Source organism: Euprymna scolopes, chromosome 40 (genome assembly GCF_053919585.1).
Source record: "Euprymna scolopes isolate OS-2025 chromosome 40, ASM5391958v1, whole genome shotgun sequence".
Lineage (NCBI taxonomy): Eukaryota > Metazoa > Mollusca > Cephalopoda > Sepiida > Sepiolidae > Euprymna > Euprymna scolopes.
In genome coordinates, this window is record NC_136521.1 from 758,502 (window position 1) to 776,205 (window position 17,704).

At 33.5% G+C, this 17,704-nt stretch overlaps 1 long non-coding RNA gene and 1 other non-coding gene across 2 annotated transcripts in view; both read right to left on the reverse strand.

The window, feature by feature from the left end:
• Positions 1 to 17,704, reverse strand: part of LOC145265352 (uncharacterized) — a 314,468-nt gene that overhangs the window by 48,797 nt on the left and 247,967 nt on the right. The gene's annotated exons all lie outside the window — the stretch shown is intronic.
• Trnah-aug (transfer RNA histidin (anticodon AUG)) lies at positions 5,325 to 5,397 on the reverse strand. Its single transcript has one exon. It is a non-coding gene; the product is annotated as a tRNA-His (tRNA).

Genomic DNA, 17,704 nt, shown 5'->3' on the forward strand with positions numbered 1-17,704 from the left:
GGTATTAACTAATACTTTAGTGGAGCCGAACTGTATTAAACGTTTTGTCGTCATGTGTACGATCAGAAATGGGCCTATTTTCTCACGTTGAAACAATTCAAATCCTAAACAACCAATAAATAAACAACTTCATACGATAATTCCCTCCGGGGAAAGTAAACCCGGTGTAATGTTAGAATCTGTTGCGTGACTCACGGTTAAAATTATATAGACGTAATACTATAAAAACGAAAAGCGAAGAGTTAAGCTGTACCCGAAGTATTCATCAGGATAAAATATAAGTAAGGCTCTTATAAAACCATTGTTTTGTTTTCTATATTATAGTCTTAGTACAATACTTTTTCCATTTCCCCAGCCCCACTGCCTAAATAAATGCTTTGTTAAGTAAACTTACCCGCGAAAACATTTATATATATATATGTATATATATATAATATATATATATTATATATATATATATATAATATATATATGAGTGCCTATTTATGCATATACATATCTATATACATATATATATGCACACACACGCACACACCCACATATATTTATAAGATACATGCAAAGTAAATATATTTGTAACCTGTTTATAATTCCATCCATCTCTCTCGCTTTATATATATATATATATATATATATATATATATATATATATATATATATATATATATTCTTCTGTGTGTGTGGATATGTATATATATATATATATATATATATATATATATACACACACATATATAATGGTTGTATGGATTAGTTTCCTAGATGTAAATTAAATAAAGTTTGCATGATTATTAAAGAGTGCTCAATGTAGTAAGAGCTGGTATATTGTCTGCTTATTATGCAACCATTATTATTTTTCGATTGGATAAAGCAGAGTGGTGGAGATTAATGAGCTCCTGATTATCACTAAGAGAAAGTCGTGGCATATGAACGAAATGTTACGTTTTAACCTGGAACAACAACAATTACTATTAGAGATTCTTTGTTGCCTGTTGGTGGATATTTTAAACTGATTTAGGGGCGATAATTTAAGCTGGTTTAAAGTGAATTTGTTGTTGCGAACTTTCTTTTTGACGCCTCAAGTTGAAGTTTTTTTTTTAAATTGACGTGCACACTAGAATATTTCAATTAAAAGTTAAATATGAACAGGTAAAATTATAGAGGATTAAAAGGCGAATCAAATGAGGAATACGTTGCTTAAACAGTTACATAAAATGCAGCTTAAAGTTGCAGTTTTTGAAAAACTTACAAGTGCGCACATTCTTTTTGCCGCCACTGTATATATATATATATATATATATATATATATATATATATATATATATATATATATATGTGTGTGTGTGTGTGTGTGTGTGTGTGTGTGTGTGTGTGTAGTCTTGCTTCTAGCAACGGATTATTAACAGTTTATTTTTATAAGTCGTTCGCTTACAAAACACGTAACCACACACACTCACCGCTCTCTCTATTTCTCTTTCTCTCTTTCTCTCTTTCTTTCTCTCACTTGAAATATCTATGTATATATATATATATATATATATATATATATATATATGCATATATAGGCATGTATATGTATGAATAGATATATGTATATGCACATATATGTATATGTGCATATATGCAACTATATATATATATATATATATATATATATATATATATATATATATATATATATAAAGAGAGAGGTTGCTAGATATAGATAAATATATAGATAGATATACGACGGGCGTGCAATAAGTAATGCCCCTGACTCACTTCCAGTTGTTTGATCTAGCTTAAATTTTGCATGTGCAATGATTTATATCTCTACAGGTTATAGGGCAAATTACAGCTCTGAACTAATTGTTGTTTCTATTTTACAGGTGTTTGAACTGAGTCAGGTGTGAAATTAAGCCTATTGAATGTCGAGCAGTGATCCGGTTTTTGTATTTGAAAAGAAGAACACCACAGGAGATTTTTGATGAAATGAAAGAAACTTATGGTGATAATGCCCCATCATATGATCTTGTAAAACGCTGGCATCGTGAATTCAAACATGGCCCGAAGTCTGTGGAAACAGTTCCCAGACCTCGTCGCCCTCCTTTTGCCATTGATGCGGCATCTGTCCGTCAAGTTGAGGCTGCCATTTTAGAAGAACGGCGCATTACTATTCGACAAATAGCCCAAGAGGTCCAGATTAGTACAGGGTCTGTGGAAACTATCATTCATAACCATTTGCATATGCATTAGGTGTCTTCGAGATGGATTCCCAGGTTGCTCACACCATTCCAGAAGCGAAAACGCGTCGAGTGCTCGATGATGAATTTGGAGATGTGCCAAGAAGATGTGAAAAATTTTCAAAAGACTGATTACACAGGAAAAGATCTGGGTCCATCACTATGATCCAGAGACCAAAGCCGAGTCAATGCAATGGAAGCACTTGGACTCACCACCTCCAAAGAATGCAAGGGTGCAGCCCTCCGCAGGCAAAATCATGCCCACAGTCTTCTGGTACCAGGACGGAGTAGTGATGACAGATTTCCTGGCAAGGTGTACCCCAATTACAGGGGCTTATTATGCTTCACTTTTAAGGAAATTAAGGGAAGCTATCAAAATCAAGAGACGGGGAAAGAGCAGAAAAGGTACCCTCCTCCTGTAGGACAACGTTCCGGTCCACAACTCGCATGCCGCCAGATCAGAAGCACGGGCGTATGGCTATGCAATCCACCCCCAACCTCTCTACTCTCCTGACCTCGCCCCCTCTGACGTTCACCTATTCCCAGCCATTACTTTTTTTTTTAAAAGGAAAGCGTTTCCCATATGATGCAGCCTTGATTTCTGACGTCACGTCGTGGTTGAAGAACTAACCTGGTGTGTTCTACAAAAACGGTCTCCAGATCTGTATCAAACGATAGGAGAAATGCATGACTCTGGGTGGTTCCTATGTAGAGAAAAACTAATAATTGTGCCAAGTTTCGTTGCTCTACTGCTATGGGAAGTGGGTCAGGGGCATTACTTATTGCACGCCCCTCGTACCAGATAGACGTCCAGCGTTACCCCCTCGTGTAATGCGGTTGAATATGATTATTCAATTCGTATTAATTATCACTGAAAAACAATTATTTATTGATTAGTAAATTTTGCCCAATATTTAATGGTCGTCTCTTAGCCTGGCTAGTTTATAAAATATGCTTAAATATGATATTTTTATTGATGCGGATCCAAGTCACATTTTCAACTTTCTATATCTATACAATATAATGGGTGCAACATATCAATTAATAGTGAACTGAATCTATAATAATAAACACAAAATCTGCATGAATTAAAAGAGCGGGGAGAGGTATCCTATATATTGAATACAATGTAATAATAATAGTCTCGTAGGAAATGGATAGAATTGAAACCAAGTATTTAGCGTTTTAGCTATAGTTGTTACCGTTTAAGCTATCAACAGATGGATAAGAAATACTATAAAATGAACTGACTTTAACATATGAATGTATAATTTTGCATGCTAAATCGTTACAGATTTAGTCGAATTAATCTTGCTAAGTTTCTTTTTTTCAACGTAGACCAAATAGCATATATTCTTACTGGCTCAAAACAAATCGAATTTTTCCACGTGGTAAAATCACTTATATATTAAGTTTCCATAATGTATGCCACAAATTGACAGAGGTTTTTTGCTAAAAATCATTTCGCACACACAGAAACAAGGTCATTTTTATATATATCGTATCAGGACGCCCAGCGTTCTGGTTAGGACATACGCTTAAATATGTTTTAATTCATTCGAGTTTCATATTTTCTTTATTATAAAATCAATTCTTTATCAATTTTTATATTTTACCCAATATATAATAGTGATTTACAATGTTTTTTTTTAAATATACGATTGTTAAGTCGAAAACATATAGATCTTTAAACTTAATCGTTACCGTTTTGGTTATCGTCAGATGTATAGAAAATAGTGAGAAAAGAACTGAATTAACGCATGAATGTATATTTTATCATGTATACAAGAACACTTTAAATGACTTACATTTGCCAAGTTCTATTTTAATCTGTTAGCAGCTATTTTCACAGACCAAATGATATAGCTTTAAGTGTAGACCAAACATTCACAGAGAAGCTTTGTAGAAGCCGTTCCTCAGGCAGGCAGACAGGTACCTTATATATATATATATATATATATATATATATATATATATATATATATATATATATATATATATATATATATATATATATATATATTTGTTTACTGTTTTGGGTGGAAAGAATTCCAACAAAGTGCTCGATTAAAAGAAAAACCTTTTCGATATAAGAGCTTAATATTTATTTATTTAATTGTACAGAAGTTCAGAAAAAACATTGGTACCATCGGTTTCAAGCCCAACATAAACGGAACTAGTTAATGGTAACACGTAAACGATGTTCGTCTCCTCGGCGAAATTAATAAGAAAAATTAATTATTTCCATTGCACAAGCTAAATTTAACGGAAGGTAGATCGGAAACCATGCAACAACGGAACAGTATATATTTACTAAATATCATTAAATAAAAAATTAGAAAAATTCATATTAGAATAAAATAAAGTATACAGAGATAAGAATAAGCTATAGTTAAATAAAAATGATCAGCATAATATAAAAAATAAATGCGGGCCTGGAAATTTTTACCTCGGACAGAAACAACATGGCTGACGAGAGCTGAACATCGTTTACGCGTTATCATTAACTGGTTCCCTTTATGTTGGGCTTGAAATCGACGGTACCAATGTTTTTCTGAACTTCTGTACAATTAAATATATGTATATATATACATATATATATATATATATATATATATATATATATATATATATATATATATATATACTAGCAGTTTAGTCCGGCTTTGCTCGGGCCCTATGTACTGTTCATAACTTTATGTGCATATGTATTTATATATATTAAAGGAAACCTACATCTAAAATTTCAAGTGTTTAGATCTAAAATTGGTGAAGGAGTTTAGTAGAGTCTGCAAAGGTACAGCACTTTTAACTTTGACCTATGGGCAGCCATATTTCCGCCCAAAAAACTGATTATAAAGCTCGCTGCATGTATGAATGCCCTTTATGTAAAATTTCAAACACACACAGGACCGAGTTGAACACAAAATCGAGTACACTCAACATCGAATACACCTAACACCGTCTTACCATAAACGCTTAGCCTGTGAACTGGGCGTATGGCAAATTTTTATATGCACAAACAAAATTACTGAAAAACAAAAATACCCTAAGGTGAGAATAATAAGTAATCGTTGGATAAAATGATGGTTTAAATTACAACGAACTTGCCAGGATTCGAACCTGGAATCCTCTGATCCATAGTCAGACGCGTTAACCATTGCGCCAGAAGACCTGTCCGTATGTCTAAAGATGTTACCGCGACTGTATACAGACAGTGCTAAATTCCGTTGACATGGGCAGGTAACTTTTCGACAAATCCACGAAACGGCCCAAAAAAACCTTAATTCGGGCTTTTTGTGTGACTCGGCGTTGGTCGGTACGAACCATACATAGATAAGCACAATTTAGGGACTCACACTTTTCAGGAAAAAAAAGATTTATTAAAAATTTAGTGAAACCGTTCGAAATTTTTATTGGTATAAAAGCAGACATACATAAATAAATAAATACATATTTAGAATTTCATTAAAAGTATAGAAACGTACACTGTAAGAAACAGATTAATACTTTTAAATACTAACATCTCTTTTCATTTTTTACATTCACGTTTTAAATACACACACACACACATACATATATATATATATATATATATATATGCATATATATGAATTGGTTTTTAATAAAAACTATTTTATTCTAAATATATATATTCATATATTTGTGTTTTATCTTTATTAATGAATTACCACTATGGCTATATAACACTATACAGCTGGCCACAGGCTTGAACCGTAGACCACAGTTATCAATAGAGCTTGTATGGTAACGACTTAATAATTGCAGCACCTGTCAAAAGGAAAGATACATAAATCTTATTTCTTTAGGGTAATAATTTGCAAACAGTGTTCTATTTTTCAATAAAAAAAGTAATTTGCATTATAGCTATACATAATTTAAATCTTAGCATCATACACACGCACACCTATATATATATATATATGTATATATATATATATATATATATATATATATATATATATTATATATGTGTGTATGTGTATATGTGTGTGTTAATTATTTACTTGAAACGTGCTCAGTTTGTATATACCAATCGTAATAATTTTTTAAAAATCTTTCTTATAAATGAAGTTTTTGTAATGAAATATATCTTTCATGTAAGCATATAAATATAAACTTTCTAAATTTTGCAAAAATCCAAGCTCAATAAATGCCTCTTCATTGGGTTTCAGAGCTACTATAATAATTCTCTATGTGCAAAATATCAAGATTTTTCAGTTAAACATTTATTATTTTTCAAAAGTAATACATGACCAACAGAGAAAACTTGATATTTGGAGCTTTGAGAATTATTATACTACAATATATATATATATATATATATATATATATATATATATATATATATATATATATATATATAATCATACTACATTTATATATACTATAATATATATATATATATATATATATATATATATTAACAGGACCATTAACCGGCGTTGCCCAGTGGACGCATCCCCCTACTCCTGTAAAAAAATAAAAGTACAATTGTTGTTGGTGGCCAACATGTAACCTCCTTATGTAAAGAACGGCTTTCGGAATAGACACTCTCAACCTCAAAAGCTACGTTTCTCTGTCAAATTTAAGTGAGATTTTCTTAATCAGCATTGTTAAAGAAGTACAGTGGCGATAATCGGTAGAAAATATAGAAATAATTTAAATCGTCCACAGTAATAGTCAATATAAAAATAAATAGAAAATTAAATCAGAAAAACTAAAAGACAAAAAGAACAAAAAGAAAACAGCATCCGTTAAACTGATCCAAAATTTAAAAATAAAAAAGGTACATGCACAAGGTTTTTTGCAGGCCAAGGTGTTTTTGTTAAGGGGGAAGTGAGGTGTAGGTATTTTAGCATAAGTATATGTAACTATTTAATGTTCTCTAATGATAGGTTTTTGTTTATTTTTGATTATTTTTGCAAGAATGTCCTCTGTAGAGAGTGACACCATATTGTATAATTTCTGCCGATCGGTTTATATGTTTAATATTTTTTTTTGATTTTCAGCACGATTGCTTTCTGCAGAGAGCGACGCCGATCGGTTAAAATATTTTATTTTGTTTGTTTTTTCGCACGATTATCTTCTATAGAGAGCGACGCCATGTTGCATAATTTCTGGAGCGTTCGTTTATTTATTGAAAAAGTTGATTTAGCAATATATTGAATGTCAAGTCTGAACCAATCAGAATTGGGCGGATTATGAGAAGGCAGAATTTATTATTTTTGTATCGGGAAATACAAATATTATTTTATGGGTTTTTATCTAATAACCAGTTAATTGCTGTGCAATTCCAGTATCGTAAGAAAATGTAGAATTAGTCCCGATGTCAATTGGTAGAAGTGGGCGTACCAAATAATGAGAGAGAAATATAGCTCTTTCCTTTGAATAAGTGACGCGATCGTGATAGTGTCGATCGTAGGATGCAATGTAGCATTAAATTATAACGATTTAATTTGTCTAAAATTGTTTTCGAGAATGACATAAGAAAATAGCTAATAGCCTAGGCGTACTAAATGTGTATGTGGCAACTGTTGTTGCAAACCTATGATACTTTGGTTTAAAGGGGAATTTCTGCAGTCTTTTATCAGTAATATATATATATATATATATATATATATATATATATATATATATATATATATATATATATAACTGAAAGAGTCTGTCTGTGTGGTGTGTGTCTGTGTGTCTGTCTGTGTATATTTCCCTACGCAATAACTTTGTCAATTTTCAGTATACAGACTCGATATTTAATATACAGAGCAAGGGAATATGCGACAATCTTTGTAATCCATTATCGGCAATAAATTTTGCTATTAAGGAGTCAAAGTTCAACGATTTGTCCTTTGAGAACTCTACCGAACTCCTCCGCCAATTTTGGGTATAAACAATTGAAATTTTTGATATAGGTTCCTTGGACATCGATCAAACTTTATAACTTGATTTGAGCCCAAAACAATAAAAAGTAAGGGGTCATAATAAGGGTCCAATTTGTAAAAAATTGACCTTTGCGGTCTCTACAAAATTACTCAAACAATTTCTGGTCTAAAAATTTGAAATTTTACAGAAAAGTTATTCAGAGATAGGGCTGGCTTTTTAATCGGTTTGGGTCGAAAATTTGAGCTACAAATATATAAATGTATGCATGTTTGCCTAAAATGTTCGACAGAGTCGACGGATTTGTACAAGATCAGTATCGTTATAAAGCTCGACCCTTCAGACAACAAATACCGCAGAATTGGCTAAGAACATACACTCTTTACCTTCTACTGGGAACTTTTCTACAGGGAGGGGTCGCTTTTGCCGCCTTTATTTTCGAAAGTCATCCCCTCTTGCTGATTGTTAAATTCTTAATTTAAACCTACGTCACTTCCGGTTTGGCAGTGGTCGTAACAGCAAATACGTCACATTTTTTCCAGTTCTTTTCATCCTTCGCGGTACGGTTTCGAGCCTGCCTTCCTACTACCTCTTTTTGTTTTGCTCAACACACACCTCCAACCACCCGGGCAACGCCGGGCACCATTGCTAGTATATATATATATATATATATATATATATATATATATATATATATATATATATATATATATATATATATATTATAATTTGACCGTCTTGTAAGACAAGTGCCACTCCCTAAGTCACTCAAAGTCCATGCGCCCGATGATTACTTTTCAGTTCGGCTAGCGACTTGCACACCCTCAAACAGACATGACACTGAAGACGGTCATTGGTTTAGATGAAACTAACAGTAACGGACCTGTATCATTGTACGCTTTTACATGATTAACAAGACTTGCTTTAGACAAGAGAGTCCGATCACACACCTCACAGATTCAAAAATGTACATGGTGTCGCGGTAAAGTGTTGTGTTTTGTACATGCTCTCTTTAGCTTCGCTCCGTCTATCTTTGGTGCTTCAAAGCGTTCTGCGCCCATGTATATCAGTACCCTCGACTACTTGCGATCATACGCTAGGACCTTCCAACTGTAAACAGGAACATGAAAGCTGACCAGACTCTCCTTAATGCTATCAGGAAAAGGTTTTTTGGGGCTTGCCAAGAAGGACCTCACCACAAAACAACTGTTTTGGAAGTCGATAGTTATCAAGCTGGACAAGATGACCCGCACTACGCATCTGGTTCTTATAATAATCATAGCAATACTGGTGTTTTAGCCTTATTTAAGACATATCTATCAGGAACAAAACTGCCCCATTTTAAATCAAGAATGTGTCTAAGGCAGTGTTGATGAAGTGTTGATGAAATCTCCCGCGCAGTCTATATATGACTGGTAAAAGGTCCATGGTTCAGAGGCATAGAATAAGGATGGCGCTACACATTCTTGATATACTGACATTTTAGTTGTCAGAGTTTCATCACCGTCAGACCAGACTCCATCTTTTAACCTTCTACATGCGTCTGATGCCTTTCTGATTCTCTGTCTTATATCCGCATCAACAGTGTCATGATTTGATAAGGTACTAACAAGGTAGACAACATTTTTTACGACTTTAAAGAACTTTCTACACACACACACACACACAAACACACACACACACACACACACACACACATATATATATGTGTGTGTGCATCTATCTATCTATCTATCTATCTTTCTATGTCGAAACATTGTTAATTCACTGCGTGCACAGCAGCAGCCGAATAGCGCAACGATTAGAATCTCCGACTGTCGTTTGGCGGTCGGGTTTCGATGTATGTTCATGACTATATATATATATATATATATATATATATATATATATATATATATATATATATATATATATATATATTAGTGTTGGGACGATTACTCAGATTCAGAATCAGGAATCGATAAAATCGGTATTTTTCGGAGGTATCGGAATGGGAAACGATTACTGCTTATTTTTCGATGCCAAAAAACAATCATTTTGTCTTTTAGATTTAATTTTGTTGAAAACAAGATCTTACACGGCTAGTAGTAATAACAAAATAATAAATAGTTATTGATTTTAAACTATAATTAAAATTAAAATCGATAGATTATCACCTGAACGTGTATGTTTTCGTTTGATAAAACACCTGCACAATTAATATTTGTTTTTACGATATACGTGAAAAATAACCAAATTATAGTGAACTATTCAGAGATTTATAAAGAATCGGAATCAGAATCCGAAAATCGTATCGGAATCGGGAATTTTTACAAATCGGTAATTGTATCGAACTCGGGGAAAATATTTAATCGTCCCATCACTAGTATGTATATACATATATATATTTTTCGGGGTCAACAGCCAACTAGAATCGTGTGTTTATCTGTGTGTATGTGTGTGTTGGGGTGGAGAGGACTCCTGTAAGTCGTGGTAAAGGCAACCTTTCTAGGAGAAGCAAATCTCTGATTTAAAAAACCATAAAGCGGGAGACCAGTACCCGCATTAAGCTGGTCTGACGTTTAACTTGTTGCTGGCTATCTTGCTCTTGCTTGTTGCTGGATCTCAACATTTTGAACCGAGAGAGAGACTTAGCTGTCGTACAAGCTAAGACTCTGTAGCATCATCTGTGTATAGATGCTCCCTCAGGCATTTGTCTATAAAAGTGGTCATGTGGCGATGGAAAAGTTGTGTCGCGTGGAGGCTTGAAATGCTGGAAACATGTAATAATTGATCTCAATGACCATCTTTAGTGGCATGCGTGCTTGAACGTGTGAATTCACCGGTAGGACTAAAAAAAAAAAGTCATTTTTGGGCTCATGGAATTTAAGTGTCTGAGAGAGTGGCACTCGTCTGACAAGATGTTGCAATCATCATAATATATATATTCACGTACATTAAAATTAAAATTTAACTTACCTTGCACATTCTTTCCAGCTAGGTCACTGATATAACTTTACGGAATAGAAATGAAAAGTTCATTCTATGAGTTATTTCTGTTTTAATTTGCATGTGGTTAGTTAGTATTCGCTATTTATATCAAGTTGTTTCAACATTTGATGATTATCTTGAAAATTAAACTCTTTACACCATTACCGTCTGATATATAATTTAATTGAATTTTTTAAAATATTTTTTTTAGATATTTTTTTGACATTCCTCATTCTCTGAAGTATTATATCTAGTAGTAGAGTTTTGTCATTATCAGTATTATCATATTATTATTATCATAATCACTTTTAATATTACTACTGACAAAAAGTACAAGAAATGATACGAAGTCGTATTTTTTCAGCATGAAAAGAAAAACGACAATTTCAAAGCAAGTAGATGTTCATTCTGCAGATTCTGGAAAAGAGCAAAAGGCAAAATATTTAGCCTTTGGTTTTTATGACAAAATGGATTATTAATGTTAGAATATGTGGCCCACGTACTTGCAATTATATTAAGTACGTTGATTGTAATTTTCCCGTCGATCGCACATGCAAAGTAACACTACAGACACACAGACACACTGACACACAGATATATATATATGCATATATATATATATATATATATATATATATATATATATATATATATATTGATTTAAAGGTTATGAGGGTGTTTTGAAGCATGGAAAACGATGTTACTTTTTTGTATTTAATATTTTTATTGTTATTTTTTATATTTCAAGCGGACCTCCGCTTTTGGTCACAAAAAAGTATCGAAATGAAAAAGAAAAAGAAAACCATTGAAAGAACTGGAGATTTGTAGCGTGGACAGCGTTCATTCCTAGCAATCATGTTCGAAAAAGTTGACGTGAATAATTTTAGCCGTTTGTGGAAGAACATTGTTTTGTTTTTTTTTTAATTTAATGTTGTAACGTAAAAGCATTTAATTCAAACGGCAAATTGATTTCAATATGCATAATGGAATAGAAATTAAATTGTTAAATGGTAAAAATAATGTAATTATTAGTTATAAATAATAATAATAATAATAATAATAATAATAATAAAAATAATAATAATAATAATAATAATAATAATAATAAAACTAATGAAGAGAGCAGAATTAGAAACAATGTCGGCTTTTTTAATGGTGTGTAAATTCCGTCTCTCCCTCAATAAAGATGGGACGAACATAGATAAATAAATAAATGAATAATAATAATAATAATAATAATAATAATAAAATCAATAAAATAAATATTAGTTAATAATTAAATGAGAATACAAATAGTCAACATCCTGAAGGAAAATTGTATCAGTCCCGAAGGAATTCTCATATACAGACCGAGGATAATATCAGATCAGGTACTTAAATGTATGTGCTTTTGGCTCGAAAGTCACTCTGTGTGTATTGATATATATCCATACACATGTATATGCATACAATGACATGTCCAGGCATGCATACGTGCACCCATATGCATATACATGCATGCATGCACACATACCCATATGCGCACATGTACACACAAACCATATACACACATAAGCACATACACATGAATATATATATATGCATACATATAGAATATACAAATACACATACACGTAAATACACATACATACATATACATACATATACAAATATATAAGCATAAAACAAAATACAAGAGCTTTTAAGGCAACACAAAGATGTGCACATCAACATACTTATGCATCACATGGACAGGAACGCACATACACATATATATACACACATATATAAAGAATAGAAAACCATATATGTACAGATATATGTATACACATCCCCATATAAAAACATACATACATATGTAAGCGCATATGCACATACTTATAGAGTAAAACACAAATATCAATTACTATTTAAAGACATGTATAAAATAAAGTGAATGAATAAGAAGGGATATGAAGTTTACGATTTAAACATTATATATATATATATATATATATATATATATATATGTATATATACTTCAGAAATATTTTTTATTTAACAATCAGTTGGTATGGAAACCTGTGATTATAATATTTACAAAATATTACTGGCGGTAATATTCTATAAGTTATCGCATCTAAATAAGAACTGCTCGATATGCGAGATAGATCAAATAAATTAAATTGTGATTAATTGAATTTCAAAAAACCCTTATTCAAATTAAGTGGTTGAGTTTCATATCTACGATTTTTATTATTCTAAACAAGACAAAGAATACTTTTGAATATTAATCTCCTTAACCTACAGGGTTTCGATGTCTACCATCTCATCAGAGGAGAGAAAATATTAGCAAATATTTATAAAGGTATGTACCCTATTTGCTAAAGTCAGTTAGACATGGAAAGTCAAAGTCAAAATAATTAATCAATCAGAAGTCCTGTAGCAAGAGGATTTGAAGAAAATGATATGAAAATTGTAGATCCAGATTACGTGGTAAAATCCATGGTGGACGTTCTTTACAGCAGCTGGGTAATAAGATCCAAGTTGTATATTCGGTTATCCGCATAGCTGAGTAGATATCGGAATCGGGAAGTTCTTGTATAAATTTGTTTGTGGGTCCAGGGAAAATAATTCAAAGTTTGGTGGGGCCTTATCATTAGAAATCTTGAATGGCTTTGAGACTGACTGGTTGTAAAATGGGTGATCATTTTACATTAAATGAATACAGAAAAGTTATCCCCCACTTTATATCACAAAGTTACAAACATAAATACAGTATATAGTAAGAACAGATACTACACTTTGATCTTGGCCAAAAAGGCAAAGAAAAGGGTATTTATTTGCTCTCCCACCGAGCAAATTAGGCACAAGGCCGATGTTTAACGTGAGGAGTGAAGGGGAAATGGGGACTACACCTCGGGGAGTAGGGTAGATTGATAGTGACAATTGGTATGAAGGGTTGCCCCTACATTGACCAAGGTTTATATCTGGGGTTGGTATTTATTTGCTCCCCCACCGAGCAAATTAGGCAAAAGGCTGATTTTTAATGTGAAAAGTGAAGGGGAAATGGGGACCAGCTCCCCGGGGAGTAGGGTGCTGGATAGTGACAATTGGTATGAAGGGTTGCCCCTACATTGACCAAAGTCTTCTATGTGGGGTTGGTATTTATTTTCTCCCCCACCGAACAAATTAGGCACACGGCCGATTTTTAATGTGAGGAGTGAAGGGGAAATGGGGACCAACTCCCCAGGAAGTAAGGGAGCTGGATAGTCACAATTGGTATGAAGGGTTGCGTCTACATTGACCAAGGTCTTATATGTGGGGGTGGTATTTATTTTCTCCCCCACCGAACAAATTAGGCACAAGCCCGATGTTTAATATGCGGAGTGAAGGGGACATGGGGATGAACTCCCCGGGGAGGAGGAGAGCTTGATAGTGACAATTGGTATGGAGTGTTGACTTACAAAGACCAAGGTCTTATATGTGGGGTTGCCCCCACATATGATCTTTGCTTGCAGTATCTGCCGGAACAGATACTACACTTTTATTTTGGCTAAAAAGCCAAAAAAAGCTGTATTTATTTGCTCCCCCACCGAGCAAATTAGGTACAAGGCCGATTTTTAATGTGAGGAGTGAAAAGGAAATAGGGGACCAACTCCCGGCGAATAGGGGAGCTGGATAGTTACAATTGGCATGAAGAACAGCGCCTACATTGTCCAATCTGCTGGAACAGACACCACACCTTGATTTTTGACAAAAGGCCAAGAAAAGCTTTAAAGGCTACGAAGAGCATCTATTAACAACAGAGCTTTGATCTTAACCAAAAGGCCAAGCACAAAAGTGTTACGGATAGACCGACCGACCGACTGTCAGACCGACCGACCGACCGACCGACAAACAAAGTGACTTATAGAGTCGCTTGCGCGCAACTAAAAAATTAAGTATAATTTCAACCCAATGAGATACCCCCAAATTTGCAAACATTGGTATATATAGTGTCTTAGAAGGCAGCGTTGATTTTGCTGCTTCTGTTGTCTCCCCTACATTTGTCGATGTTGCTACTTTGGTTGTCTTCCCTTTAATTTGTCGGCGTTGCTACTTCAGCTGTCTCCCCTGTCGACTTGCCAGATCACTAATATATATATATATATATATATATATATATATATATATATATATATATATATATATAATATTCATGCATATATATATATATATATATATATATATATATATACATATACGTATATATACACCCCCACACATGCATATATATATATATATATATATATATATATATATATATATATATATATATATATATATATATATTTATATAATCAATAAGTAAAATTAATTTTTCAAGCCAAAAGCTCCTGTTTACTTTAAGCGAATATAAAAAACCGCTTCGGTGGTACCAGTCTTCAAGAATTCTGGTGAAAGAACTGACCCAATAAATTATCGCTCCATTAGCCTCCTCCCGCTTTTCGCCAAAATATTTGAGTCCTTAGTTAATCAAGCCCTAGTCCAGCAACTAACAGCTGCTAAACTCTTGACTAACAAACAATATGGATTCAGACAAGCCCGTTCGACAGCAGATATCTTAACTGTAGTTTTTGAACATATATACCGTTCATTGGACAAAGCAGGGGATGGTAGAGCGGAAATCCTTGATATATCTAAGGCTTTTGACAGGGTATGGCACGATGGTCTTCTAAGGAAAATTAGATCATATGGAATCACTGGAAGAATTCATAATGTAATTAAATACTTCTTAAGTAAGAGAAAAATTCAAGTTGTCCTCGACGGTCGTACATCTAAACAATATGACATAAATGCGACCTTTGGACCTCTATTATTCCTGATATTCATAAATGACCTCCCTGATATTGTTTCGGAGATGGGTATATTTGCCAATGACACCACTCTCTATAACAGATATGAAGGGAAAACAAATGAACACATATCCAAGGAAATGACAGAAATACTAGAGGATGATCTCCAATCTGTAATGGAATGGGGACAAAAATTGATGGTCACATTCAATGCTGCAAAGACTAAGCTTGTTTCGTTCAATAACTACAAGAAACCTTTTCTACCACCAATAGCAATGGCCAAGAACACATTGCCTCAAAGTACTTCTTTTAAACTCCTCGGCTTAACGATTACAGGGAATATGAACTGGAATAGATACATTGAGAGCATTGACAAGGCTGTTGCAAGGAAGGTTGGCTCCCTCTACCGTGCTAGAAAAATACTTACGCCTGATAGTATCCTGTACCTCTATAAGACCACCGTTCGCCTATGTATGGAGTATTGTTGTCATATCTGGGCTGGTGCATATGCTGCTTGTCTCTCGCTCCCGGACAGGGTTCAAAAGAGAGTCGCCAACCTGATAGGTCCTGAAATGTTATCTAGGCTTCAGCCTCTGTCCCATCGACGAGATGTTGCATCCCTCTGCCTGTTCTACAAATATTTTAATGCTGAATGCTCTGACAAACTGCAAACACTTGTACCTCTCCGACGTAACTGCACCCGACAAACCCGACAAGCTACTAAGTCTCATCCCTTTACAGTAGAGATCCCTAGGTGCAAGAAAGACTTTTACTCCATTAGTTTCTTCCTAGAACTTCAGGTCTTTGGAACTCCCTTCCGGGATTCTGCTTTCCCAACGGTACTGATATGCAGAAGTTCAAGTGTAATGTTAACAAACCTCTTTCTACTCATTACCCTTCATAATAACCCTAATGGTAGCCCCCTACTTCAAAGTGACACTGTGCCTTGTTTGGGGTGGAAACTGAATTTAAAAAAAACATATATATATATATATATATATATTCAGGCAAACATTATTAAAAACAACAGAGATACCTTGCTTAATGATTCTTTTTTTCATTTTTTCGATGTTTCGTAAGATTTTTTTAACTTCAAGATAGAAGGTATTTACAAATGTTCCATGGTTCATTAGCTGATTAGCATTAGCTCCTCTTAGCTGATAATGACGAACAGATATATAAACTTCAAGATCTTTTTCAAAAAAACTCTGTCCTTAAGTTACAATAGAATTAAATTATAACAAACAAAATCACTTTCTGGACGTCCTTATAGACTCATCTAACAATACTTTCGACATTCCTGTATACAAAGAAACAACTAGTACAAAATCCAGCCTCTTGAACTTTAAGAGTGAGTGCCCTCAGCGTTATAAAATTGCCATAATCAAAAATCTTTTAAACCGTGCTAAGATGATTTCTTCTACGAAAAAAGCACTACTAATAGAAATTAAAAATATCAAACAGGTGCTTATAAATAATTACTTTCCGAGTTATATTGTTGATCAACAAATTAAATTATTGTTACAGTCCCCTAAAAACCTTAACAGCAATGCTCGTCAATCTTCTAACACTAACCCTATAGGCATATTTTATAAAAACCAAATGCCACTAAATTTTAGAGTGGAAGAAAAAATAATTAAAAGCATCATACATAGATATACAGCACCCCTAGAGAACAATATTAGATTTATTATATACTATAAGAAGTATCGAACCCAGAACCTCATCGTTAAAAATAACTCCTCGCCCGCGACAAAAATGTAGGAGCAAACCAATATTGTGTACAAATTTCAATGCCCCTTAGGAGAGTGT